This window comes from Equus quagga, chromosome 9 (assembly GCF_021613505.1).
Source record: "Equus quagga isolate Etosha38 chromosome 9, UCLA_HA_Equagga_1.0, whole genome shotgun sequence".
Taxonomy (NCBI): domain Eukaryota; kingdom Metazoa; phylum Chordata; class Mammalia; order Perissodactyla; family Equidae; genus Equus; species Equus quagga.
In genome coordinates, this window is record NC_060275.1 from 36,488,705 (window position 1) to 36,507,322 (window position 18,618).

General features: G+C 55.8%; 1 protein-coding gene across 1 annotated transcript in view; it reads left to right on the top strand.

Moving 5' to 3' along the window:
• CELF4 (CUGBP Elav-like family member 4) overlaps positions 1 to 18,618 on the top strand; it is a 305,722-nt gene that overhangs the window by 59,038 nt on the left and 228,066 nt on the right. The window lies entirely within an intron of this gene.

The following is an 18,618-nucleotide window of genomic DNA, read 5'->3' on the forward strand; positions in this document are numbered from 1 at the left end:
TGCAATCCAGAGGACACATTTGCTCCATGGCATCGCAAAAGACATGTGTGGGGCCTGGCACTGCACTGGGAGCTTCATATGTGTCACAACAGGCCTGTGTTGATCCCATTTTACAATTTGGAAAGTGGGGCTCAGAGAAGTTAAGAGGTTAACTCACCCAAGATCACACAGCCAGGGAATGACAGAGCCCAGACAAGAACTCAGGTCTGTTTGATGCCAAAGCCTGCATTGCTAGCCATCTTGCTCCCCCACCTGCCACTGGGACCCTCTTTGTTCCCAAGGACACTACCTGGAGGTGTTTCCTTGGGAGGAGGGCGCCTACATGAGGCAGGAAGGGCCTGGCCCTGAAGTGCCCCCAACCTGGCCCTAGGCCCACTGCCGTCTCAGCCCCCAGAAGCCTACTGTGCCTGAGCTCCAGCCAAGACAGCTGTGCCCATTGCCACACTCCCCTCGGGGCAGCCCCCATGAAGGGGTGTCCCTTTCAGTTTAGCTCTGCTGAAGGGAGGTTAGAATTTTCCTAAAGGAAATTAACCAGGAATCTAAGTGGGGAAGCAAAACTAGATAATGTAAGAGTGTTGAAAGAAAGGGTGTGTGGAGCCCAGACAGCGTCCCTGATGCTGTGGGTCAGCCTAGCTGGCCCTGTCACCAGGCTCCAGGATCTCAGCCAGGTGAAGCCATTCATACTTAAGCTGGTGATGGATCTGACAGCCACTGTGAGGGGGCCCACTTCCTGCTAGGACAGTTGGCTCCCTCCTCTCCTTGACCAGGGACCCCACAAGGCCCTCCCTCAACCCACCAGGCTCACTCTGGGTAACCTCGGCTGCCTGAGGACAGCATGCTCCTGTTTTGGCCCCAGGCCTCTGGTGGCCAGCCTCACTGTCCCTCCAGGTGTCTGCAGCTCAGGCCTGTCCTTTGCCAGGAGGCCTCTTATTCCAGGCAGATGCTAGGAGCGGGGACTTATGCCACACACATGGAGTGGTATTTATAGTTCCGAGCAATACTCTGGTCTCGCTCCTCGGGGCTTTCCACATTTTTCACACACACACACACATACACACACAATGAAAACAGAACCAATGGGCTAAATGAGGAAATGTGTGCAAACTGTTCAGGGACATCCCTGGCACCCGGGAAGTGCTTCCTCTTATTACCTAAGAGCTAACACTGACCCAGGGTGCACTGTCCTGGCACCCAGCATATATGTTCTCATTTAATCCTCAGCCACCCAGGGAAGTAAGTGCTGTTCATCTCCCATTTTACAGGTGAGGAAACTGAGGGAGAAAGTGGCTAAGAAAGCTGCGGCAAATCACACAGCTAGGTGGTGATCGAGCTAAGCAGTGCGCGAGCCCCATTCTTAACTACCACCCCAAGCCACCTAAAATGGAAGGGGCTGCACAGGCCCACTCATCCAACTCTACCCACCTCCCTACAAATAAGGCCATGGGCCCCCAAAGAAGGAAGGTGGCTTGTCCCTGGGCATACACCCACTTTCTTCATTTCCAGCCCAGGGCTCTTCTTCCAGGGGCTCCTCTCCTCTCCTTGCCTCAGGAAGCCACTCTCTCGGCCCCAGTGGGAGTTCTCTCTGAGTCTGGTTGCTTCTCGCTGGAGAGGAGAGCTGAGCTCTGGGCTCACTTGTCCACCCTGGAGGGCGGGCAGGGTTGGGAGAGTCCAGAGGGAGCGTGAAGCAGGGGGCATGGAACAGGGGCCTTAGGGAGACAGACATCCAGGTAGCTACTTGGTGCTTCCTACTACCATCTCCTTGAAGCCCGAATCACCTGCCGAGGTAAGGGAGCTAGGGCAGGAATGGTCATGCCCATTCGATGGATGGGGAAACTGAGACCCAGAGAGGCGAAGGGACTCACAAGCCTTGGAGGCAGAAGTGGCACTAGACCCCTTTAAGTGGCTTTGGGGGAATGCCCTGTCCTGGTGGCGTGGGTCTCAGCAAACACATGTTAATGGTTATAGGAAAGGTGACTTGTGGGCTGGGGTCCTGGTGTAGGGTGTCCCTGGGCACAGGGCTAGGCACAGGATGTGAAGGGGCCTCTGCCAAGGGAGGGAGCAGCTCTTCTGCTGACTGGACAAGGTTGGTACAGCGTGTCATGACCCATCAGGCTCTGAGGGCCGCTCAGCTTTGTTGGCTGGAGTGCCAGAACCTGGCACCTGGCCAGAGGTCATAAGAGCTCGCAGGGCCTGCACTAGGCCTTAAGAAACCTCAGGGGGCAGTTTTCCTGTCCTTTGGATGCAAGTGCTCCTGGAATGGGGGCTAAGTGCAGAGCCCCAGGCTGACCTTTGAGGCAGGGGGTGGGCAGAAGCCCACAGTGCCCCAGAACCATCCCAGGGGAGCCAGGGAGGAGAGAGCACAGGGTCTGGCCTTTCACACAGACCCATGTATTCAAATCCCAGCCCTGTGTCTTCCTAGGTGGTCAGTGGCCATGAACAGCCTGTCTGCCCTCTCTGAGCTCAGGCTTGTCCTCAGAGAAATGGAGAAGAGGGCATCTACCACGCAGGTGTGTGGTGACACACCTGATGGGGCCTGGTGCTGTGAGGTTCCTGTTTAGTCCAGTGCCCGCCACTTCCTTTAGCAGCCGATGCACAGGCTCCGAGGAGGCAAGGGGGCAGAGCAGACCCCGTTGCTGGGTGCCTGCACAGGCCTCTGGAGTTCAGAATGGAGGGACTGGGGCTACCTAGAGGTGTCAGGAGGCACTGCCTGGCAGAGGTGGGATGTTACCCAAGCCCTGACTTATGAGTGAGAAGTCGCCAGGCACAGAGACGGAAGGAGGCCATCCTCACTAAGGGGAGACTGAGCGACTAGGCAGGGGCCAGGCCTGCAGGAGCCTGAGGGAGGCGAGGGTGGAGAAGAAGGGAATAAAACCTAGAGAGGCCAAGGGACTGCCTCAGCTGCCCAACAGTGCCCAGCAGTGCAGTGGGGGCCCTGGCCAGGTTCAAGTAGCCAAGAAAAGGTACTGGCCTTGTAGGTGGCATGGTGCCTCCTCCTGGGCCACCACACTGTCTTCTGAGACACCCCGTACCACCTTTCCCGGGAGCGCTGATTACAGCCTTTCTGAAAAATAAAGAACAGAAGGAAGAAAAGAAGCGAGCCCTCTCCTCCTCCCCCTCCTTCCCTCCCACTCTCCCCGCATCTCCCCTCCCTCCCCACCTCCCGCCCCCTCATGCTCTCTGTTGCTAAGTAGACGGTAGGTTTATTTGCGGTTGTCGGTTCCCAGTAGAAAAATTTCGTCTTGGAGAGCCGCCTGGATGGAAATGGCTTCAGCACCGATTTCATGGAGAAGGTCTGTGCAGTAATTAGTGTTCATGAGGGAGGAATTGGACTGGCAGGCTCCCAAGAAAACTACTCCCCAAAAGTTAGCTCGAGTCCAGAGGGCTACATCAAATCCAATTCCAGAGTGTACATCGCTATCGCTATATATAGACGCACAGACAAAAACAGGCAGCGGGGTGGCTGGAGGTCCACCGGGGGACTGGCCGTGGGAGGCAGAGGCAGCCTGCGCCGCCAAAACCGGGGATGGTGCAGAAACTTAATGACTAGTGCTGCCCACTGAGCCCTGTGCCTCCCCTCCCCTTCCTCCTCCAGCTCGCCTGGGAAGAGATGCATGGTGAGGGAGGAAAGGAAAGGAGAGAGGGAGAAGGGGCAGAGGGGAGAGAGGAAGGTAGGCTAGCCCTGTGGTAGCCAACACTGGAGTGCCTTTCTGAAAAGCAAATGAAAAACCGTCTGATTGCAAATACCCGCTGCCCGACGTGGGTCCCCACCCAGAGCACACTCACTCCAACCACTAGGAAATCCCCCCACCCTTTGTCAAGAGCCCAGGGGCACTCCCTGCCTCCATAAAGGCACCCTGATCACCCATTCTGTCCAAGGCCTCCGCAGTCCGAAGCTTGGTCACTGGGCAGCACACCACCATGGGAGGCCTTCTTCATGCCCCTCTGTCCCCAGCCCCTTCCCAGGGGCCACTAAGATCCAGTGGCCCATCTCCCTCTCCTATTCTTCCCTCCCTCTCCAGGCCAGGGCTAAGCAACAGGCAGGTGGCCCTGGACGCTTAGCGAAAGAGTTGAGGGCAGCAGGCCTCAGAGAACTGCCAGGGGCTTGGAGCTCCGTCTTGTCCCCCTGGGCCTCCAGGCTGAAGGAGGAACAAGCAGAAGCAAGATTAAAATCTAGAACTCTGAATCCTCCTTCCCGTTTTGATTCCTGGGAATTTTTCCAGTGCCAAGCTGCTGCTTAGGTTGAGATTTTACAGACAAGGAAGCCAGGGTCCCCAGAAGGCCAGGGGCTTGCCAGAAGGGCCCTACCCTGGCCTCTGATCCAAGTTTCAGCTTCCAGCTCAGTATTTTTTTCTCAGTTCTGTGCCACAGGGACGTTCCCACTGAGGGTCTCCCTCTGTCTGCATTCCTACCACTTCTGTGCACTCCAGTCCTGGACCCTCTGCTCTCAGCTCGCCTGGCCTCTTGGCCACATTTCTGGCACCTCCGGGGACCTCTGAGGTCAGCCCTGCACTTCACAGGGTGTGTAGAGCCATGGGAGGGGCCTCTATGCTCAGCTGGGGATGAGGGCCACAGCCGCCTGGGAGTGGAAATGCCAGGAGGAGGGCCCGCAGCCGTACCTTGTATTCACCCCACCACCCAGCTTTTTCCTTCTGGGCCTCAGCTCCCCAGCTGGCCTTGCTGGCCACAGGGTACAGTCAGCTCAGCCACAACAAAGCAAAGGTCTACAGGGAATTTCTAGGAAGCCGAGAGAAACGGGAAAACCCAAGGATGCAAAGACTGAGACACAGCCAGCTGTTGGAGTCGGACCCATCACGGCCGTGACCGTGCCAGGCCTCAGGGTGGCTCTGCCTGGTACAGCTCACTGACTCCTGGCCCTGGGTCCCCCGCAAAACCCCCTGCACAGCCCGCTCCCTCCCACCCCCAGACCCTCTCAAGCACACTAAGAACAGAGAATAGAACCATTCTATGTGCCTTTAGGACACATGAGCGTTTCAGACGTGTGCCTCCCTCTCCCCCCGCCCTGTCTACTGCCTGCCATCCTCTCAGGCAGGGGCAGGGGCAGGAGCACTGATGGACTCGGCTCCACCTGCTCACATGAATCTTTTCTCCCCGTTCCCTTCCTTTTGCTGCAAAGCCTTGGAGACACACCTCTGTCTGTTGACTCCTCTGCTCCCTACACATTTTGTCTGGAACATTCCATGCCAATCACCCACCCTCTGCTTGCTCTCTCCTCCTCAGGGCTGCACTGGGCTCCCCATCCTCTCAGAGACTTGTTCTCCTCACTCAACCCAGGAGGCTGGGCAGCGGGCCTGAGCGCTAGTTCTCTGGCTGACCAGATGTGTGCTCCTGGGATGATCACTCCACCTTGACCTACAGATGCATCCCTTTCCACCTCTGTAAAAGAACCATGTACACCTCCTGCTCCCTCCCTCCTGCCCCACTCATTCACCCACTGGCGAGTGTGTGCTAGGATCCACTTTGTGCTGGATGCTGGGGACACAGACCCCTGAGCAGGGATATCAAACCCATTTCACAGAAAAGGAAACTGAGGTCCAGAGAGATCTGGTGGTTTGCTGGAGGCTGTGGTTTATCTATCAAGAGATTGCCTTCAGCCAGCGTTATAATGCCAAACCAGTGTCTACCCCTCACCCTGTGCTTCCCATCACCATGCCAGGCCCTGTGCCAGGAGCAGAGCATTCAAGGGTCCACAGCAGACGGCGCCAGGAGCTCACAGCATCCTCTCAAGAAGTCATTGAGTAACTTGGACAAGAGTGCTCAATCCACATCCAGTCCCTCCCTACAAGGGCATGCTCGGGGGTGCCGTCACTCCCAGCTGTCCCATCACGGTGCTGCCAGGGGCCTGTAGAACATCTCCCCATCTCGCAGCTCCCCAACCTTGCAGCTCACATTCCAGGTCTTGACAATTTCTTTCACAAAAGAAACAGTTGACACTGAGGTGCCTCTTTGGGGAAGCATGAAGCCGGCTTTTTGTCACTCAGGTCCCAGCCAGCTCATCACTGCCTCCTGTTATTAGCATACTAGATACACGAGGTAAACAAAATGCTTGCATCTTAGACTCTCAGTGCAAACCCTCAGTCGCTCTGAGCCCCCAGTGTGCTGGGCTGTGCCGAGGCAGGAAGCACAGACAGGGTCCCTATCCATGTGAGTGTGCATGCGGAGGAGGTTATAGTCAAGTAAATTGTGCAGGTCCCATGCAAGGGAAGCAGACACCACCAGACAGTATAAATGCCAAAGCTATTTTTCACACTGTAGGGAATCTTTAACGTCACATCACAGCTGCTCCTGGTGACAATAGTAGCAAGAGTAATCCCCGCCCCCCATTCATTATATGCTAGGCACTCAGCTGGACGCTCATGACCCAGTAGGTAAGTCTCCCCTTTATCCCCACTTCCTGGGTAAGGAACCTGAGGCCCGGGGTGGGGATGGGGGCTACGTAAACTACCCAAGCTACACGGGGGCTTCTAGAACAAGGAAGATGCTACCCTCAGAACCAGGTCTGCCTCCCTCCAAGGTTGCAGACCTTTCTCAGGACTCCACACATCCTGCTGAGGGAAACAATCAGGCCACGGGGTTAAATGGCTTTCCCAGAGGCAGCTGGCTGGTGACAGAAACCAGGGGGTCAGGTGTTACCCTTGTTTAGGAATAAAAAAAAAGAAATGGTGTATCCTGGAGAAGTCTGGATGGGAATTAAATAGATGGACAGGAGAGAACGTGGGTTTCTAGCCATGGACAAAAAAAGAAAGGAAGGAGTGAAAGAGGGAGGGAAGAAAAAAAGGAAAGGAATGAAGGGAGAAAGGAAGAGGAAAGAAAGGAGAGGAGAGGAAGAACAGACAAGGGTGAAAGCCAAAGAAAGGTGTTGAGGAAGGTGTCTGGAGCTCTGAAGGGGACCTGCTCTTGGCTCCAGCCTTCCAAACCACTCCAGGGGCTCTGTATTCCCACTGCGGCCCACAGCTCTGGCTTTGCCCATGCAGAGCCCTTTTCCCAGCACATCCTTTGCTTGAGGCCACTCTGGGTTCAAGACTCACTCCCTGGCTCTGCACTGATTCTACCCCGGGCAAAATTGACCATCCTCCTCCATGAGGTGGCAGAGCCCATGGTTAAGGTCACAGACTCTGCAGGCAGCCTGCCCTAACTCACAGCCAAGCTCTACCACAACCCGACCATTAGACCTTGGGCAAGTCTTTCATCTTTGAGTGCCTCAGTTTCCTCCCCTGTAAAATGGAGACAATAATAGTACTACTTTATAGGGTTATTGTATTAAGTGATTCTATGCATGCAAAGCTCTTAGAACAATGCCCAACATATAACCACACATCAGTAAGTGTTGGCTGTGCCACCCATGAGCCTGCACAGACCTCGGCTTATTAGGTATGCTTGTTCTATGCATATCACCTGGCCTTGTACTTATGTTACCTGGGTCTCCTTTAAAGCAGGAGATATGTCTTTCATCATCTGGCAAATGGTGGGCTATCAATAAATGGTTGCAAAATGAATGAATGAATGAAGTATCTTCCACTCCAACCACAGATGACAGTACCCCCAATCCCAGGCACACGGTTTGAGTCTTGTGTACCAATCAAGGAATTAGTTAGTTCAATCTTCCCTCTTGGTAGGCCCTGTGGGCATGTGGGTGGGACTCTGGGAAGACAAAAAATGGAGCTGAATGTCAGGCTCGGTCCCACCCCCACAGGTCACCCTCCTCTCACCCACCTTGGGCTCTCCCAAGGTCAACAATGAATAAAGGCTGACTGTGAGTGGCTCTGGCACCTTCCCAGGATCAGGGCCAGCTGACTCTAAAGTGAAAGCCAGAGCCCCTACCCCTCTTAAAATGTGAACCATACCTCCGCCAGGGCTCCGAGAGCTGGAGGGATTAACTCGCGGAGGCCAGCATCCCAGTCATATTTGCTGACTACTTCTTTGCCACAGCCCTCAGGTTAAATATTGCTAAGTGCCTGTGATTGAACCTATCTTATTGATGTTGGGTGAAGCCCAAGGCCCAGCCAGAAGAGTGGCTTAAGTGGCCAAGATCATGAAGGAAAGACACCCTCCATGGAGAGCTGGACCCTGGCCCGCCAGGACTGTGGGAGATTGTTTTTCTGCTTTTAAAAAGAAAATCACATTTTCCAAACATTGATCCTGTAATATGGGACTCCTGGCTATTGGTCTTTTCAAAATAGCCTGTCTTGGATGCTGAGGTTGGAATTTCTTGGTTGGTGCGCTTCTATTTTTTTTGTTCTTTAAGTGAATTAGGGCCTGTTAGGAAGGAGCCAGAGGAGAGAGGCGAGATTAATTCACCTCACCTGGCGGGTCCTGAGTGCTCGTGTGCAATCAAAGGGGGCGAGCACGCCCTCCCCTCCCGACTGAGCAGCTCAACTGCTCTTGTGAGGCCCCCATCCTGGGACCTGGTCGCGGATGCGGGCGGGAGACACAGCCCCAGTTGCTGCGATCTGGCTGGGGAGACACGGTTCCCACAAATGAGAACTGAAGGAAACTGTCCAAACAAGCACTCGTTTTTCAGACCCTTAGACGTGGAAGGACTCATTGGAAGGAGAATCAGAGAGGGCTAGGGAGCTGGGGATGGATCCCAAGGTAGGAGATCTGGTAGAGGATCCAGGAGCAGGGAGGGCATCTGGGATCCGGGTTGGGGGAGGAGCCGGAGCAACGGCCCAGAGGTGACACAGATAGGCACTGTGGAGGAGAGTGTGGTTCAGTGTGACTGAGGCGAGGAGCAAAGGGACTCATCGTCCCCTGCCTTGTGTGTGTGATCTCCTCTCCTTCCGTGGGAGGAAGGAGTCAGAGAAGCTGATCCCCCATCCCCAATGCAGGGACATCATGAGGGTAGACAGCTGTCTCTGTGGATAGCTGGGGGCCAGGGGCTTCAGGGCCAGGCCAAGGAGGGACTCCCCCATACTTCCCTCTGCATGGAGAGGGGATCCTATTGGCGAAAACGATCCCCATCTCAATTTAGCAGGTCCAACAACCGTGTAAAGCTCCAACCAGAGAAATTCTATGCAACTCAACAGGCATTTACTGAGCTCCTTCTGTGGGCATAAGACCCATACATGACCTAGCAAATGCTGGGGGCCCCTTGGGGGCGAGATCCTGCATACACTGAGGAGCTCAGCATGGCAGGCGGGGCTTAGCAGCCTGACCACAGTCAGCCAGCGAGGCTTGCAGTTCAGTTCCAGCCAGACAGGCGAAGAGAGAGAGGTGATGGCAGGCAGGCGTGGAAATGGGCAAGCCAGACGGGGGAAGCTATCCAGGCCAAGGGCCAAGGTCTTCCTCCCAGACCAGTTGAGATGCCTCCATTTCCCAGAGGCCCTGCCTGCTGCCTGTTTCCCATGGTTTAGTGATGGGCTGAGTCCCGCCAAGGGGGGCCCTGAGAGCTGCTTGCCCCGTGGCGCTCAGTGAGCCAGGGGTCTACTCCCACTGAGTCACTCCTGGCTTCCCAGCAGGTGCACCCTGTTCTGAGAAAATTCAAAACAGGAAGATCTAAACTCCCTGACCAGGTTAATTAGAAGGGAACACAGTTCAGTTTTTCGGCTCCAGCATTTATCCTGGCATTCGTGTGAGTAACGAACGCCCCACGTGCATTTCAAATCCAATCTTGATGCTCAGATTAAAGCCCTCTGCGGAGAAGGCCACAGCCTGACTTTGACATTGGAGAGGACACGAGGGTAGAGGAAGGTCAGGCGCGTGCAGCCCACTGAGGTCCCGGAGGCCTCCAGTGACTCCACCTGTGTCCTCGTAGGAAGAGAATGAGGTCAGCCCTGAGACCCTTACCCCAAGTACAGGCCGTGGGGTGGGGGTGTGGAAGGAGGACATCTCCCATCCAGGACCTCCATGGTCCCCACTAACACTGCCCTGAGACACTGCCCAGGGCCTCTGGAGGGAGCGACAGGAATTGAACCCCAAACCAGCCATCAGGGGCCTCAGTTCTCTGCTCCACCACTGAGACAAGTCACACAGCCTCTTTCAGTTGTCAGATGCTGATAACGTCCCCTTATCTATTCTGAGGTATAGGAATGATGAGCTCATGGGCCTGACAGCACTTTGGCAAGTAAAACACTTTAGCAAGTGAAAGGGAGCACTTCATGCTGTCCTGGGGACCAGCAGGAGCTGCCGGCCCAGAGCAAGGGCACCGGGACAGCCCCTTGGCTATGAGAACAAAACTCAGCACAGGTGTCAGCAGAGCAGGTTTTACTTCTCCCGTGGGCTGGGCCTTAGAAAGGCTGACACCTTCTCCGCGCCAGACCCCACCCGCTGAGCCTCGTGGGCCCGTCAGACCTGGCCAGAGACCACAAGCTCTTTGCTGAGAAAGGGGCGAGGCCATCAATACGTCATGTCCACTTTTCGTCCTTTTTCACAGCGCCATAAAGAGGCTGCAGCTGACACCAGCTGTGTAACTCTCCAGCACTGAGGGTGTAAACAAGGGCACTGGCAGGGACAGACATTTGGCAAAGGCCCGCCCTCTGCTCCTTTCATCCTCCGGAGGGCCAGAGCCAATGAGGCCCCTCGCTCTGAACTTACTGGGCCTGCCCTATGCCCAGCACAAAGAGAAATAGAGGGCTGCTCCCATCCCCGGGGGGTGCCCAGTCCAGGTCTGCGGAGGTCTGGAGCCCCCAGCTCCGTGCCCATCTCTGTCTTGCAGCCACAAAGGGATAGAGAGTTGAGAGAAGGACAGGACACACTTAGAGTCACAGCGAGCAGGATCCATGTTCCCGTATCACACAACCAGGTTTAGCCCCGGGAGATGCTTGCACTGACCACCACACTCTCCTCCAGAGTTTCTGACTTTAAAGAGAGTTGACGCAGGAGGGCAGTGTTGAGCCCGAAAGCAGGGTGAGGCCGGGGTGGGGTTCAGCACCGGAGCGCCCTGAGGAAGGGAGCAGCCAGCAGCCCGGATTCATTGGCTGAGGGCACCATCCATCTCCCCATGGGGCCAGCAGCCCCACCATCCCCACCCCCCAGGCCTCGCCAAGGAGAGGGTCCGGCCACCACCAGAGGGAGGCCTGAGCTGATGGGCGGAGGTCCCAGACTCTCTCCACACACCCTGTTTCCCCTGCAGCCAGCCGTCTCTCCCCAGCCTTTCAGCTCACTGTCACCCCGCCAGAGGAAGAGTGGAGTTTAGCAACCACTGCATTCAGTGACATCTGTCACTGGGGAGACAAGGGGACCTCGGAGTTAACAGCTTCTATAGGAGAATATTTCCACATGGGCAAACACAGATAAATGAGAGGTAGACAAAGATGTGTATTCTAACTGCCAAATGAGAGGGGCCATCGCTGGAGCTTTAAGAGATGTTGGGGTTGGTGTAGTCAGGGAAGGCTTCCTGGAGGAGGGGAGGCTTAGTCACTCCTAGAAGGACATGTGGGCACCAAAGGAGAGAAGGGAGGCATGGTGGAGGCAGCAGGTGAAGGGGTGCTGTTCTTTGGCTTGGGTTTCCCCCGATGGAGGTGGAGAAGCAAGAGGAAGTCAGAGTCCTGTTCTGTAGGTGGTCAAGAATTGTCCCTCTCCTGTGGAGCAGAGAACTGCAGGAAGTGTTGGAACACCAGCAGGGAGCACTCCTGGGGAGAAGTGGGGAGAGAGGGGGTAAGGCCCAGCTGGAAAGGACTGGGCGGATAGGAACGGCCAGGACAGGTTCCGGGAAGATAGCTGGAGGACTGGCCAGTGGCCGGGCACTGGGAGAGGCAGAGACAGTGGCAGGGCCCCATGGTTTCTTTCTCAGCCTGTTCCTAGACCCGGCTGAGCCCAGGGGCCCATTCTCAAGGAGCTCAGGGATTAGAAGAGGAGACCAGGCTCACCCTCGGGCCAAGCCATGGGCAGTGGTCAAGGGCACAGCCATGTAGGAATCCACAGAAGGTGAGACCACAGTGGCCAAGGTGGGTGCTGAGGATTTCACTGAAGAGCAGGACCCAAGGGCAAGTCTTGAAGGAGGTGCCGACCCGGGCCAGGCACAGAGGTGGGAGGACGTTCCCAGAAGAAGGGCACGTATGCAGAAGTCTTCTCCAGCATCTCTCCCACACGTAGGGAGTGGACACCTGCTCCAGAAGGCACCAGGGAGGCTGCCGTTGCCCACCCACCAAGGGATCAGAGGCTGGATAAGGGGACAGACGTGGCCTCGGAACACCAGTAACCCTCTTTCCAGGGAAGCTGGTGGACATTCCTCTCTCCCTCCCTCCCCCAGAGATTCTGCTTTAGTTTCTCAGCAGCTGAGCCCACATCTGTTTTTCATATCCTCCAGGTCATTCTCAGAGGCAGCCTGGGGTGAGAAGCACTAAGGAATGATGCTCTGAGGGTGGGATTCCAGGAACCACAGCAGGCAGATGGGTGGAGATTTGGGGAAGAGGATCACACTGAACAGGGAGCCCCTCCGTGACCCGTGGGTCTGGCTGGTTGGTGGGTTTCCTGTTCCCCTCCTGTCCCCCAGCCCACTCCCACCTCCCACCTCCCACCTCCCACTTCCTCCAGGCGAGCCAAGTGCAGGGCCTGAAGGATCTGATGTTTTATTAAAGTCCAGATCTTCCTATTCCAGGGCCACCTTCCTCTGGCTAATTCTGTAATTCAATTAGTAGGAAGCTGAGGCCCCACCGGGGTGGGAGGAGGGAGCGCACGGGGAAGCTTCCCTTCCGACGATTACACCCCAGGCTTCAGCCCTGTTCAGAGCTGGGCAGCAAATTGTACTTCCTTCACTTCACCATGACAAGGGCCTTTTATCCCCGCACACGGGGGCTTTTGTAAATTACTGCCATCTCCGTGCAATTAATTCTGCTGCGCTGTGTTATTCCCCCACGTGGGAGAGGGCACCCGCCTACCTTCTCAGGAGCCCCCGCACCATCATCAGAAGGCTATCCTGTGGAGAAGGGTGTCTGCTCCCCCAAAACGACGCCCCATCTGCCCCCCCACTGCCCTGTCCCCGCTGGTATTAACCTCTCCTGGGTCTCCCTCCCCCACCTCGTAGGTTTTCTTGGTCTCCCTGCCCTCAGACACCTGAGCTAGAAGCTCACTGTCCCTTTAGAAGACGTTGTCTTCACCCTCACAGGGTTGATAGCCTATTCAGAGACACAAGACGTGAAACTGATACGCTGAAGGAACAAAGAAATAAGAATGGTGAGTGGGAAAAGGTTAAATGGCAGCATAAGGAAATGTGCCTGTGGGCCAGCGTTCAGTGTGCACAGTAGAATCAAGAGTGGCAGAGCGGAGGCAGGTCAGCAAGGGTCAGGGGGGCCGCGGGGGTCCACTCGAGCAGGGAACCTGGGCGATCAGCTGCTGATGGCAGCACTGTGCCATGACTTTTCTCCAAGTCTGACATCTGTGTCCCCACTCTCCCCACAATGATCCCCCAAGTCCGTTCCTGCTCCACCAGGCCGCAGTTCAACTCTGCTCAAGTCCACGATGCAGGAGGGGGTGGGATGAGAGGTGCTGACCCTGAGGGGTGGGAGACTCAGGTGATGAGCTGGTGCTGGGGACAACCATCTGGAGAGGGGGATGGGAGTGGTGGGAGCTCAGGGGTGAGGTCACACCTCGCCTAGGAATTCCTTAGTCACCTGCAGCTCCTCAGTCCCGCTGTCAGCGTCACACAGCGGATCAGGTCCTAGGAGAACAGGAGGGCACACATGGGGAGGCTGTGTGCTCCACCATGGATTCCATCCCCCAAGCATCAACTTCTGGAACTCAGGGCCCAGGACCAAAATTTACAGCTTGCCAGGCGGAGAGAATCCGCTTCAACTCCCGGAGCTCAGAGGAAGCTTTGAGGCAGGGGCAAGCAGGACCCACCAATGATAAGTTCCCTCATGAAGAATCTGCCAGAAAGCTGACGCCCAATGATCTTTGTCTCCTCAAAACAGGTCCTGCAACCTGCCTGGCTTATCCATCCACATTCACCCACTCCCCTTTCATTCCAACCTCCTCCTTCAGCAAAGGTTTTTTTCTTTAAGCTAATTATGCAAATGATACATGACTACATTCTGGGTCATCAGAGACATCCCCCAGCCCCCATACTCCCTGTTTTCAGTGGCGTGGCCCCTTCTAGACTTTGTGCTATCGTGTAAACACAGCTTTGAGTGGGTATGGAACTAGAGGAGTTTGTCTCCATTGTATATATATGGTGTATGTTATATCACAACTTGGTTGCCCCATCTGACAATGCATCTTTCCCTGTTGGTACATTTAGGACCATTTCATCTTTTTAACTGCTATAGAGTATTCCACAGCTTAAACATAAAAACATCCCTGCCCCGAGGGACCTTTAGGTATTTTTCAGTCTTCTTGCTATTCCAAACAGCCACAGTGGACCCTTGCTCTCTCCTCTGTGAGCACATGAGAGTGTACTTGTAGGGTCAGGCCTGGCAAGGGAATTGCTGGGCCCAAGGTAGAGAGATTTCTGTGCCACCTGCCCCATGCCCAGAAAGGATGCTCCCTGCTCAGACCTTCTCATGCCTTCGGGTTCAGAGCCCGGTGCCAGCCTTCTCTCCCATACCATCTCATATCGGTATGCAGCTGCTCCCTGAGAGAATCCCATTTCCCAACTAGACCGCGAGTTCCCAAGGGGCCTCACAGGGTGTGTCTCTGGGGACCCTTCATCACGTCACAGGAGAGTGAGCTTGGCAGATTTAGTGACTACGGAGCTGAGGCGCCCTGCCCACCCTCACGGCTTGAAGCCCCTCCTCAGCTCTTGTGAGTAGCAGCAATGAGTGACAGGAAGTCACAGCTAGTTTTGGGGGGGAGTTGGGGGGGGTTCTGTGTGCAGCACCCCTTTCCCTACACATGAGAGGCCAGTGAGTGTCCACTGGGTGAGGCTTGGGCAGCCTCTCTCCCCTGGTCACCCTGAGCACCCACCTCAGCCTCCAGCCCAAGCCCACCATGCTCTGCAGCACCCCATGATGCAAACTCTCCTCCTGAAGCCATTCCCTTCTGAGCAAAGCGCTGTTGGTGTTGCCCCAGGACTCTGCCCTCAGCAAGGGGACAGACGTGGTCCCTTCATGCACGCTGGAGTCTGTGGTTAATAACTGTTTATCCGTATCCGCCTATTTAAAAGAGCTGTAATGAGACAGCTCATCTCTCAGGTGAACTGTCAGATGCAGCATCACTGGACGGGCTGAGAGATGGTTTGAGAAAGCTCGGGCAGGGCGGTGGGGTACGGGACGGTGCCCCAGGCAGCCTCTATATAAGGCTGGTCCCTCCTGGCAGAGGTGCAGAGGGAGAGGACGGTCCCTGCCTCTCTGACCCCCTTTCTCAGAGCGAATCTGTGTTTATACCGCACTCTGCAATTCGAGGGCTCTGCAGCAGTTGTTAATACTCCTGACTAGTAGGTCTCTCCACAGGCCTCTGAGGGGAATTACTGTCCCCGTTTATAGATGAGCAAACTGGGGTCAGAGATAGGAATCAGCAAGTGATCCTGGCTGGTAAGGGTCTCGCCTGAGCACAGCTTCCCATGTGGAACTGGGCATAGCCTTTCGGGCTATGATGACCTCAGGGGAGAGAGCGGGGGAGAGACAGTAACCACACTGGCAGGCACTGGGAGAATGGGCTCCAGGAAACGCTGGGGATGAGAGCCCTCCCAGCCAGGGCCACCTGTCAGTTCTCACAGGCAACCTCTGTCCCCCCACCAGTGTGGAAGTCCAGTGTGCCTCAGTGTCCTCAGGGCCTCGATCAGCTCCTAGCAGCCTCTGAGTACCACTTCCGTGTCCCCCCACCTAGAGGCCCCACAATGTAGCAGAGGTCCTGGGGATTCAGTGCTCTGGATGAATCCGATGAATCCGTAGTGAGCTCCAGCCCCTGTTCTGGGCCCTGAGAACCAAGCAGAATCAAAACAAAAGCAAGTTGCCAACCTCATCTGAGCGTGGGGAGACTGCTGATATCAATACGACAGGGGTGAGGGTGCCAAAGAGAAGTGTAGACAGGGCAAGGGGTCAGAGACTATGCATGTGTTGGGGGAGGGGGTGATGTGTTAAATGAGGCAGCCAAGAGAACTATCTCTGAGGAGGTCATATTTGAGCAGAAACCCGAAGGGAGTGAAAGAGCAAGCCATGTGGATAGTGGCAGGGTGGGGGTCCTTCTGGGCAGAGGAATGACCAGTGCAAAGGTCCTGAGGCAGAGTGTGCCTGGCAGTGCTGAGAAGCAGGAAGGAAGCCAGGGGGTGAGCAAGGGGAAGGATGGAAGGAGGTGAGGTCAAGGGGTGGAGATGACAGGCGAGGTCACACAGGATCTTGGGGTCCCTCAAAGATTCTGGTTCACAATGCTCTGGTGAGCTCTCAAAAGAAACCATGGCAGAAATTCCTAGAAACTGGACAAAAGCAACAGATTCCTTTTTTTTTTCTTTCTGGAATTCTTTCCTTGTTATCCTGGACCATGGAAACAATGTGTTCATTTTCTTCTCCTCCCCCTCTTCCTCCCCTTCTTCCTTCTCCTCCTGCCTCCTTCTCCCTCTCCAGACCTGCCCCTGACCTTGTCCCAAGCTGGCTTGCCTGTGTGCAGCTGAGACAGTGACTGCCTCCCACTTGCAGGCAGGGACCAGCGGAGGACAAGGCCAGTGAGGGGACAGGAGGAAAGAGGCCCCCGGAGAGGCAGACAGCAGCATGAGGGACGACGTCACAGGGGCCTCTTACTGCTATTCATTTCAGTCCCTGGTGTCTCCATCAATAACCGTCTGCCATGATCAGGAGGGAGGAGGGAGGGGGGAGGAGGAGGAGGGTGATCTGGGGTCTGGACAGGGAGAGGGAGAGAGGCTCCTTGGCACTCGCAGCTCCTCCCAGCCTGGGGCAGGAGTTGGAGGTAGGGAAGGCAGAGAGCTCATGGGGAGCTGACAGTTTTTGTCTCCCAGGTTTCTCTCCCAGCTTCCTTCTTGCCATCACTATGTCCCCCTCACACACGCATCCCCTTCCATCTCCTCTCTGGAGCTAGGAGGGGAAGGGAGGTAGGATCCTGCGTTGGAAGAGGAGGAAGTGGGTTTTCATTGGGTGGTAGAGGAGTCAGCAACTGCAGAGGATGCTGAGAGCACTCTGTGCCAAGGAAACAAGAGGGTGAGCCTAGTGATAAGACATGGCAGAGGCACCAGACTAGCACCACCAGCCTGCAGGCCTCTTGAGAAGAGGGCCTGGGCCACTGGGCCTGGCACAGAAACTGGCACACAGTGGGCACTCAGGGAATAATTGATAAATGGCCATGAGAATAACCAAATGGCCACCTGTGGGTAGTCAATAAGGGAGGTTGGCTTGAGATGGACCAGACCAGTCAAGGAGGGCTGACTGAAGGAGGTGGAACTTGATCAGATTTTTGAAAGATGGATGGGATTGGGAGAAGTGAAAATGGGGAGAGAAGGCATACCAGGTGAGGAGACTGTGAGAGCAAAAGAAACCAGGATGATGGTGAATACAGGTGGGTGGGGAGGTCAGTAAGATAATAGGAGAGAGCCTGAAACAAGGAGGAAAAGAAGACAGTGAAACAAGGGAGTGGCCAGCCTGCAGGGTGCCTTCCCTGGGGCCCTGGTGGCTTTGGAAAGTCTGAAGGCACTGTTCCCCAGGGGACCCAAGCCTGCTGTTGGACAAAGTTGGCTTTTTGACTTTCCCTATGGCCCCAGGACCTTGCAGGCCTCCCAAGCCACACTCAGCCACATCTGCAAGCACAGAAAGAGGCCCCGGACACTGGGCGGGTTAAAGGAACACCCAGAAAGACTCTCCCATCAGCGGACATTCTCTTTGCCTTGTCACAGTGCCTGAAGGGCCAGCATTAAAAAGTCACCCCTTGAGTTAGGCACATTGCTCCCCGAAGTCCAGATTCCCTGGTGAGGCACTGTCAGAATCACTCAAGAGGAAAACGAGGCTGGACCTTGGGGACCACTTGGTCAACACTCTCAGTTCGCACATGAGGAGACTGAGGCAGGACAGGAGACGTGATTTGTGGGGTCACCCAGGGAATTAGAGGCAGAGCAAGAGCTGGCCTCAGGTCCAGCGCTGTGCATTGGTGGTCTGGATGTGCCCAAAAAGTGCTCTGACTGGGAGGGGTGTGAAGATATCAGTGACAACAGACACTGAGGCAGGGGACACATGGACGGCCCCATTCATTTTATTAGGATAGCCTAGACTGGCGTCCCGCTACAGGTGAAGCCTTAATTTGGAAGGCCCAGAGGGTCCCTCCATCATCCCTGATGGGGCAGCCGGCAACACTCCTAAGCAGTCAGAACAAGAGTTCATGGTCAAGTGTGACTAGAGGTGCTGGGGGTGAAGGGTGGAAGCTGCTCCTTCTGAGAGGTATTGAGGCTGGAGCTGAAACAGACAGAACAGCCCCCGGAGGGAAGGAGGGAGGGAGGGAGGGAGAGGGCAGAGGCGCCTGAGGCACCAGGGCACGAGGACAGGAAGAGACCCGCGGGGAGACGGGGAGTGGAGGGGGGGAAGATGCAGGGTGGGGAGACTACGCTGAGGGAGCAAAAGAGAAAAGCAACGCGAGGGACGAGAAGCAGACAGACAGGAAAACGGGGAGGCAGGAAAGCCCGAGTGGAGTACACAGGAGAGAAAGAGAGGTGGGGAGAGGGACCAAGAGCAGGGGGGCGGGGGCCGGGGACTGGAGGGTGGGCGGGAGGGCGCGTCGGCGGCCCGGGGG